Below are 10,796 nucleotides of genomic sequence, written 5' to 3' on the forward strand. Positions count from 1 at the left end.
GTTTTTTTTTCTCTAGGAACCCCACGGTTCGTCTTAGAATGGCTTCCGCCACTGCCTACCGGTAGGGAAGGACGCCGGTTTTAACGAAAGTGGCTTCGGTGGTGGTGTTGGGTAGCAGATTTGAGGCTGCTCCGTGATACAGCGGTGCGAGGATATCGACTAGAGCATCCCAATTATGACTGATTATCTCAAGGAACGGACAACTGTGGATGAGGTCCTGGCTGAGGTTCCCCTATTCCTTCTCTGGCGTCGCGAGCTGTTGGTACGGAGAGGTCGTTTTCTGCTTTCGCAATCCTTCTTTACCCGTCCCTTCGAAAGTGCTGAAGGCAAGTCATCTTCCGGTCGACAGTCACGCCAAGAATTTTTGGCTCCTTCGGGAATGGTGTTACTGTTCCAGCGAGTTTGAGCGGTTAACCGGTGGCTCCGTGGTGGGAGTTTCAACAGTGCGGAATGTCGCATTTTGGGGCTGAGATGCTGAAACCGACCGAGTGCTACTGCTCGTTTTCCCGGTAGCTACAAGCATTACTTCGTCGGCGTAAATAATCACGAATATGTCTTTCGGGTTCTTCTGTTGACTGGTTTGGCTCCTAAGATCCTTTTGAATTCCCCGAGATCAAGGCGAATTGTCTCCCGATTTCGTTTGCAATTTCGGAGGGTTTAACTGTGGTGGTACCGTTGAACGTTAATGCAAGCCGTTTTGTCTTCTTTTGTCAGTTAGGGCATTTACCCTTCACAGTTCCGCAGTCAACGAGCCTGAACTTTGCGCGTACATCTAGCATCCCATCGATGATGGTCAGGGGAGGGGGGTATTTTTAAGAGCTCGAAGAGTTTTCATCGAACTTTGATTGCCTTCGCTATTTCTGCGTTGCACCAGTGAAACTCCCGGTTTAGCGGATGCTCCGCTAGTTAGGGGGATGCATGATTTAGTGGTCTGGGTTATGGCTTCTACGAGCTTCTCTGGCGAGTAACTGCGGTCTCAATCGAGAGCGTCAAAAACATTGTCTTGGTAGGGGTTGCCAATCCGCCCGATCGTAGACCAAACGGGCAAGTTTTCCTAGTTCTGAATTTTGATGATTGACGGCCGGGTGCCGTCTGGTAGGTATTGGCTGGAAGGGTTTAGGGCGGTCGATTGTGTGCTGTTGCATTTGGTATAAAAGTACTTGCTTGCGTGTAGAACGGGCCTGCGCCTCCGTCGCCGGAGGTACATCGGAAGGACCAGGAACGTCCCCGGTCGGGGTCGACGCTGCAGGGTTGTTTCTTTTGTTTCGGCTGTTGAATTTTGTTGCTCTTGTTGCTGACAGTCGAGTTGAGTGTTGGTGAGTTTTTGTTTTTATTGCTAGGTGTTGAATGGGTTGTCAGGGTCCGGTGAGGGTACTTTATTTTGGGTGTTTTGTGATGCTGTTGATCTGGAGCGGGACCATTACATGGTGGGTTCAATGTTGGGTGTTAGCAGAGTCATGTCAATGGTAGCTTTGGAGTTGGGACTTCTGTATTTGTCCGTGCCACTTTTGTCGGTACTGAAAGTAATTAATACAATGAGAAAAATTAATATAACTGTTTGAAGATTTCATGGACTGAAAGTAAAACATTGAAAATGACAATAAAACATTTGCTCTACGTGCTGATATGATTGCCGCAAATTGGTAATTGATTTTGAATTGTACTTGCTAATTGTCAATTCTCAACCCTCATACATAATTCAAAAGTGAACATTAACTCAGACAAGACCATGCGCATTTCTCACGCGTATTAAATGCCCAATGAATTAGCCTCTTAATTGGTCAAATAAACTCTAAACAAACAGTTATTTAGTTTGCTCAGTCCAAAGAAACATCAGATCGATTGGCATCAACAAGCAGCTATTAGGGTTGTGGTAGGAATTGTTCGTATGAATATTCCGCACAATCTGATAACAATTGAAATTAGGCATGGCTTACTGTGATCGAACCAAAAAAAAATAACTTTTTATCTTGACGAGATAGAAAGTTGGTGTCTTCGACAAAGTTTTAGAAATGCCCATAGTGAAGAATTTTGTTGAAGAACTTGAGCTTGTTACTATGTTTTAATTGCCGCAAGGTTCTACTGTATCGATTTTGTTGGCTATTTTCGGCAAATTTGAGACTAAGAGAAACGAAAGCAATGAAATTGAAAGACGGATAGGTGTTCTAGAGCGAATCAGTTATAAACTTAGAACGGAAAACTAGAACTAGGCAGGCTCATATGGACATGATCGAAAGGAAATGTGAAGAATTCTTTGCCTTATGCAGAGTAGGAGTTGGGCGTTGCACCCAAGTCTACCGCATGGTCTATGGTAGAACATAACTCATCATCATGTTTTACCGCCGACGCCGGCAAAAAATTCATCACAAATCCTCGCCTAGAACGACCATGCGATCATTCTTTTCCTTTTCTGCTAGTGTTGCGATTGCAACGAAAAAGAGACAGTTTTTCCGATTTTCTGAACGTTGTATTTTACAGTATATGACAGCGTTAAAAAATACCTGCCGGAGGGATATATAATTTTTCAGTGTGGTACATATTTTAGTTAGTGGTTCGATATAACGTTTGCATATTTTTAGTTAATAGATTTAAGAAAACTTACGTTTAGTGTCCCTTTTATGTCTTTTACAGTAGTTCAGTTGGTGGTGGTAATGCTAAAATAAGGTTTGTAGGTTAGGTTAAGTTTCACCATGCTTTCATGCTGAATATTTTACCTCTTATTGTGTGTTGTATGATTAATTTAGTTTTTACGATACCGTAGATGAAAGGATAGCAGCTATGTAGTACCTAAGGATTTTTATGGTTTAATTTAATTTAGTTAGGAACAATATATAGCACTAAACTAACCAATTTCAATCAGCCGTACTAATAGCTGTAGGATTTAACTGCTTTTAATTAGAATTTTTCAATTTATCGTACTGCACTTGTTTTTAGAACTATAATTTTAGATTTACTGCACTGTACTTGATTTCAACTAGAATAATTAATCTACTGAACTGTACTTGTAGTATTTAATCGTGAATTACAAATGGCAAATAAACTTTAGTAGAGTACAACTTTTCCTCGCTGACTTGCAATTCTTTTTGACGTTTCTCCCTCGATCATCTCCGAACGCCAGCGGCGCCCGATTTATAGGGGCGATCGCATGGCAAAGATGTTTACATATAGGTGCAGACTATTATTTTATTTGGATGTATGGTGAGGTGCAACGAGCAGTTGCGAAAGCTAGCATCAAGCCGTGACGTATGCATTCAATCGACACCAAGCTATCGGTGTCGCACCGATCCTATTGTGATTGAACTACTTATTGATTTTTTCGTTCCGCACACACGGATGGCTGATAGCAATTAATGACACAGCTCAGCTAGCAGAAATCGAATTTTTATCTACTTTTTTACCAACTAGTTTATATGTTTATATGTTTAGTTTTCCGTTCTAAGTTTATAACTGATTCGCTCTAGAATACCTATCCGTCTTTCAATTTCATTGCTTTCGTTTCTCTTAGTCTCAAATTTGCCGAAAATAGCCAACAAAATCGATACAGAACTTGAGCTTGTAGGACTAAAGGTTATCGATTTATAAGGCGTTTTCAATGGCAATCCCCTTAATTTTTTTAATATAACTTTTTTCATTGTGACTTTTCGTGCAAACTATGTTCTAGACAAATGTGAAGGTATGAAAGCTACATAATATTGCCGAAGACTGCATGTAAAAATACTCATTCATTTAAAAGTTATTGAAGACTTTTACATATTTTTTTACATCAACTTCAACTATGTATAAGAAAGAAAGGTGCAAACCAAAATGCACGAACAGGCACTTTTTTCACTGTCTAAACTATGCACAATAAAGTTAAGAAGGTTTGGTGCGTGGCACTCCAGAACCCTATGAATAGGGTAAGTTTACTTTATCTTGTTTTTTTTTTATCTTTTCCATAGAAAACCGATAACCTTTAGTCCTACAAGCTCAAGTTCTTCAACAAAATTCTTCACTAGCATTTCTAAAACTTTGTCGAAGATACTAACTTTCTACCTCGTCAGGATAAAAAGTTAATTTTTTTAGTTCGATCATAGTAATCCATGCCTAATTGTTATCAGATTGTGGGGAATATTCATACGAATAATTCCCCCAAAGACACCCTGTGAATATATTCGATGGTTTGGCCTCTAGTGAATTAAGTTCACGTTTTTGGCGTTTCCGACCACTGTGCAGTAGTACCTGTACAGAAAATTCCGACGACCCATTCTTGGTACCCAAATACCGGTACTGAATAAATATAAGAACCGGTATTTTCGGTACAATGCAAAGCTTTTGATGAGCAATATAATTTACTTAAACATTCAGCGCATATAGGGGACTGTTTCAAGCATCGCCCAGCAAGGTGGTATTAGAAGATTAACTAATGTAACTCCCGTTGTGCGTAACTGGATATTTTATCTATTTATTCGAAAATAAATACAATTATATTTCATGTATTTTGAAGTAGTATGAATAAATAAATTATTTGTTTTTTTAATGTCCCATAAGCGATTCTCGGATTGTTACCCATTATTCACTGTATGCCGAAATAATCAAATTCCGGGCCTAAGTCACGCCTATACAGGGTGTTTGGTTCATGATTAAGAATCTCTCGAGGAGTTATTGACTATCATATTTGGAGAAAAAAAAATCGTTCAACACATACCATCAAATCTCAACCGTTACAGAGTTATAGAGCTTTTTGTGTAAAAAACGTATTTACCTTAAAATACCTCTAACTCGTAAAGTATACTTTGTATTTCAAATCTTTTAGTTCCATTGGAAACTTGAGACAATTTCCTATTGAATGGTGTCCTTATATCTTTCAGTTAATTAGTTTTAATTACCTTTTAGTTGTAAAGTAGTTAAAAGTTAGTATTTTTGATGAGGTTTTTGATGATTTTCTGAAAATAATGCATTATTATTATAGCAGTATTTGTTATCCAAAAGTTAGGTTTTAGGAAGATTCATAATTTGTTCTTGAGCATTATATTCCTATCTCTTCTCGTTTCTTAGTAATTTCATTACTCAGCTTTTCCTGTAATCGACTTAAAAGTGCTTAAATGTCTCTAATCTAAAAAATATGCTTTATATCGTTATTTCCAAGGTTTCATTGGAAAGCTGACAAAATTTCCTTTCGATGTCTGTACAAATATCTCTTAGTTAAGTGTACTAAATGACTTTTTACTAGTAAAATACCTCAAAATTAGCGTTTTATGGAGAGTTTTGTAATTATTCTAGTTAATTATCAACTAAGATTATAGTAACTATTGTTCATTTGGTGCTCCTTAACATTCTTTATAACTTGTTATTTGAAACTTTATCCATATCGCTTTTCATTTTGCTGCAATTAAATAGTTAACACAGCATGACCTCACCGCAAATGTAATGGGTTCGAAATCGTGGTTTTTTGTTGGCGCATAGCCAGATTTGCTCGAAAAGCAGAGATCGAGGATTCTGTTGCTCTCGTTCACCACGTTATTCATTTGGCGCAGAAGATTTAGGTTGTACCAGTCAAGCAAACCGGTAATGCCAGCATGGAAAGATGACAGTTCGGAATCCGCGAACATGAATCCATCAGTTGCGGTGGACCATTGCAATCCGGAGAAGTTAAAATCACCCACAATCAAAATCTCGCGAAAAGGGTTTGCCTGAGTGGAGATCCGTTCCAGTGACTGAGTATGTGCATCAATCAATGATAGATCGCGTGTCCGGTCAGGTGGAAAATAAACCACACAAAGAAAGAGTGCGAAGCCAGCCAGTTTGATTCTCACCCAGACCTATTCGACACAGGCCCCTAGAATATCCTCGAGCAGTTGCGCTTTTAAACGACGGTGGACCGCGAAGACGTCATAGTTTGTGCCAAATGCTTGCACTGGAAGAGTTCTTTCGCTTAGCCACGTATCTGTGAGGGCAATTATATCGTAACACTCATCCGAACTTGCTACCAAATAATTATCGATTCCTGTGTTCATATCGCCGACGTTCTGATAATATATTTGCAGGTTACAATGCCGCAATTGGCTGGAAGCAAGGAGCGGATTAGTGCTCGCATTGAAAATATCGGGTTCGTAATAACCTAAATCTTGCAAAAGACTACTTACTACCAAGTGGAGTACTTCGTGATCTGTGTCTTTATATATCATTGAACATCCACCTCACGGCTGAACGCAACGCTTAATACAAGTGGTAAACAACACTGTTAAAAATATCTCATTCATGATCACATTAGGCCTTTCGTTTGAAACCAGTTACGTTACCCTTACAGTACCAAGTAAAAATTTTTCTGAAAATTTTGTTTAAATTTTGCTCTCATTTCGTCAATTTTTGACCGAATTGGATGGAACCGGCTTTAAAAGATTTGGAATTTAGTCCAGTTTCTATGTACCGAGTAGTGTTCAAATCCGTGGACCGGTTCCGGAGTTAATCCGAATTCCCTTGGGGTATATCCGGCATCCCAGTGGGGTGACGGACGAGTTTTGAAGAAACATTCCATAAATTTAAGTAATTGTGTTTTGAAATGTGCTACATATGACTATTTCCCATTGATCCTTCACAATAGACATGAATTGGACCAATCTTGGCCACCGGAGAACTGTTCCGGGAGAACCTAAGAGATTGTATTTATTTTTCTATCATTCCAGCGATTTGGGTTCATAGCTCTATACGAAATGCGAAGTTCTTTCAATCATACGGTTCTACAGCTCCCTCAAGGCCATTCCGGCACCGATTCCGTACGGATGGACATTTGACGCCATTTTGAAAACCAAGATGGCGGCTTCCGGTTGCCACAAAACAGTGAAAACCACCATCAACATGGGTGTTATTTGAAAGAGAACGGTCAGCAAAAGCCGGAAATTAATAATTGACGCCATTTTGAAAAAGAAAATGGCGATTTCCGGTTACCACAAAACAGTGAAAAGCATCATCAATATGGGTGTCATTCGAAAGGGAGTGGTCAATAGAAGACAGAAATTGATTTTTGACGCAATTTTCAAAACCAAGATGGCGGTTTCCGGTTATCACAGTGCAGTGCAAACCACCACCAATAATTGCGTCATTGTAAAGCGCTAGCGATCAGCAAAAGCCAGTAATTGGTTTTTGACGCCAATTCGAAAACCAAAATGGCGGGTTCCTGTTCCAAAGAAACAGTGAGAACCGTCATCAATATGGGTGTCATTTGAAAGGGGTGTGTCAGCACGAGACGAAAAATGATGATTGACGCCATTTTGAAAACCAAGATGGCGACTGCCGGTTTCCAAAAAACAGTGAAAACTACCATCAATATAGGTGTTTGAAAGAGATTGGTGAGAAGAAGTAATTGATTGAAATTGATTATTAATGCAGTTTTGAAAACCAAGTTTGCGGTTTCCTGTTACTGCAAAACAGCGAAAACTATCATAAGTATAGGTATCAGAAAGCGGTAGTCATGAAGTGATTTTTGACGCCATTTTCGAAAACCAATATGGTGGCTTCCGGTTACTACAAACAACAGTGAAAACCATAAGTATGGGTGTCATTTGAAAGGGGGTGGTCAGTAGATGTAGTGGTGACGGTGGTACTACCACCTTTGTAACAGGAACACTCTCCATAGCACTGAGCAATCTTTACACGACAAGCATGACGTATTCAAGCATTACTCTCTGACCATACTCAGCATGCTACTGTACGAACGGCCAAAAAGGAATTGCGTGGTCGGAAAGGGACTTCGCTTACATGTACTACGGAAGCTTTTGCTTCCAATAACAAGACCATATAAGCCAATTACAATGCAAGCCATTGTTATAAAAAGTAGACTCAATAGGTGGGGAGAAAATCCTGCGCAATGTTCACGAAATGTTAGCAACAAGAATCTGGCTACTCCACTCTTCCTGTCCAAATCGTTTCAATCAGATGGCTTGATGGTCCCTCTCAATTCTCATGTATTCTATGTAAGGGTCATTCCACGCGCAGTGATCAAGGCACGTGTAATCGACCTTCACGGATTTGAATCAAATTTGGAGGAATTGTTCATCTAGGGCCAATATATAAATACCCAAATTTTTGTGTCTATTCAATCACCCCTCGGGCCATGGGAGCACCCCCCCCCCCTCCCCCGTTTTGGCAAATTGTAAAAAACCTTGATTTCCTTTTCAACATATTTCCGGTTCTATTTACTCTAGAACCAAATCGTAAGATGGGTTTTGAAGAAAATTGTTCAAGAAGTTTAGAAAAAAATATTAGTTATTGGCGGCAGTGCTGCCAACTATCCGATTTTTTCAGCAAAATAGCAAATCAGCGATATTTTGAAGCAAAAAAAACGCTATTTCCCATATAAAATCGCAGGCGCACAAAAATAAAAAAACCAACTTGAGTATTCTGAGTTCACACATAATTTATCGTGAAGTAGACGAGAAATTATGAAAAACTACGTTTTTGGTTTCTTTTTAGCAGATCTGGGTCAATTTTTATGACTGTTTGAAGATTTTCTCAATTTTGGCCAATAAAAATGGATTTTTATATGAGAAAATTCGAGTTCATCGAGGTTTTTAGATAGTGACGGACCACGGCATCGAACAGACGTCCCGAGTTTTTTTGTTTTTTCGGGACAGTTTCCCGCCACAATAACCAGTGCGGTGAAGTGCGCGTGTGCGACGGTGACAATCCCGTTCGAAAAGTGCCGACTCGTGGTTCGGGTACTCAAGTGTTTTGGTATCGGGTCGCCGGAAAAGGAAGCTAAGCGCCAAGGAGCAACTCGCTTCCCCGGCTAAGTATAAAGGACCCAGAAGACGCCGCTCTCGCTGTGAAGGATCAGCCGAACGAGCCTAGCTCTCCTTCATAGCTAAACGTCAAGGAGAGCGAAGCGGGGTGGCCAAAGGTGCTCCCTGGGAAGTACACTGCGGTGACTTCTGGGATCTCTCGAGGGGAGCGAGTAGATCCGGCGATAATTCACCATAGTCGCTAGGGAGGTTCCAACAAAGGAGCCAAGCTCACCTCCCTAGCTAAAAGTCAAGGACTGCTGCCGGAGCAGCCAACGACACCAGCAGGAGAACGCGATCGTTGTGTTCCCGGCCGGTCGGAAGAAACCGCCCGCCATCGTCAGAAGCAGCTGATCAACTTCATCGACAGAGTGCAGCAAAGAGGAGATTTGGTGGAATAAAAGTCGGTAAATCTATTAGTTTATTTACCTTTTTTTGTTGTGAAACGAAAATCCGAAATTCTGTAGCAGCACCTAGGGAAAACAAGAACCCGAGTAGTGGAAAACTCCTACTTACAAAGTAAAGAAAAAAGAGAAAAAAGTAGGCAACCGCGGCATTCCAATCGCCGTCGTTCCCCCAGGCACATTATTCGGCAGCGGCTCACGAGTCAAAACTTCTTGATATCATCCACTGCTTTAATTGAGGCCAGCAATCACTCCATAAACGATGGAGTCATCGAAGAAGCCCCACAAACCTGCACGTATACCACACTATGAAGCCGACACCGACACCAATCCCGAACGCGTGAATCAACAAATACATCTCCATACATCCAGGAAAAATACACATGTCTAAATCGAAAATTATTATTATAATAATATTGCCGATTGACAGTCCATGTGAACATCGGCTAGAATGAACTAATCTTGTTGTGATCTGCGTTCAACATATTGACAACAATGTGATTTAATTCGGTTATTCTCGCATCGTAATGACTACGAAACGGGAGCAAGTTTTAAAAGTTTCGCTGAACTATATTGAAAATCAGTCTAAATCTGTACCTTTTGAGTCACGAAGAAACTTAGTTGTCTGTCACAACAGCACATACTTATTGTTGGTGTGAAATAGTAGTTGAAATAAAAATTGCTACTTGGGTGACCGTTCATTTCTAAATAAAACCCATACCGATGATGATTTTGACTATTTTGTGGTACCACCATCTTGCTTTCCAAAATGGCGTCAATCAATATCCGTATCTGCCGACCATCCACTCGCAAATGACTTCCACATTGATGACAGTCTTCATTGTTTTGTGGAAACCGGAAGCCACCATCTTGGTTTTCAAAATGGCGTAAACAACAAATTTTCGTCTTTTGCTGACCACCCGCTTTACAATGACACCATTATTGACGGTGGTTTTCACTGCTTTGTGGAAACCGGAAACCGCCATCTTTGTTTTGAAAATGGCGTCAATTATAAATTTCCTCTTTCAAATAACACCCATATTGATGGTTGTTTTCATTGTTTTGTAACCGGAAGCTGCCATCTTGGTTTTCAAGTGACCATCTCTTTTCTAATGACACCTATATTGATGACGGTTCTCACTGTTTCTTTGGAACATGAACCCGCCATTTTGGTTTTCGAATTGGCGTCAAAAACCAATTACTGGCTTTTGCTGATCGCTAGCGCTTTACAATGACGCAATTATTGGTGGTGGTTTGCACTGCACTGTGATAACCGGAAACCGCCATCTTGGTTTTGAAAATGTCAAAAATCAATTTCTGTCTTCTATTGACCACTCCCTTTCGAATGACACCCATATTGATGATGCTTTTCACTGTTTTGTGGCAACCGGAAGCCGCCATCTTGGTTTTCAAAATGGCGTCAAATGTCCGTCCGTACGAAATCGGTGCCGGAATGGCCTTGAGGGAGCTGTAGAACCGTATGATTGGAAGAACTTCGCATTTCGTATAGAGCTATGAACCCAAATCGCTGGAATGATAGAAAAATAAATACAATCTCTTAGGTTCTCCCGGAACAGTTCTCTGGTAGCCAAGATTGGTCCAATTCATGTCTATTGTGAAGGATCAATGGGAAATA

At 40.4% G+C, this 10,796-nt stretch overlaps 1 long non-coding RNA gene across 1 annotated transcript; it reads right to left on the reverse strand.

The window, feature by feature from the left end:
- Positions 1-2,539: 2,539 nt before the first annotated feature.
- Positions 2,540-3,082, reverse strand: LOC131682094 (uncharacterized). Its single transcript, XR_009304024.1, has 3 exons — positions 2,848-3,082; positions 2,715-2,787; positions 2,540-2,654 (listed from the first exon to the last, which is right to left on the reverse strand). It is a non-coding gene; the product is annotated as an uncharacterized LOC131682094 (long non-coding RNA).
- Positions 3,083-10,796: the final 7,714 nt, after the last annotated feature.

Source organism: Topomyia yanbarensis, chromosome 2 (genome assembly GCF_030247195.1).
Source record: "Topomyia yanbarensis strain Yona2022 chromosome 2, ASM3024719v1, whole genome shotgun sequence".
Classification (NCBI taxonomy): Eukaryota; Metazoa; Arthropoda; class Insecta; order Diptera; family Culicidae; genus Topomyia; species Topomyia yanbarensis.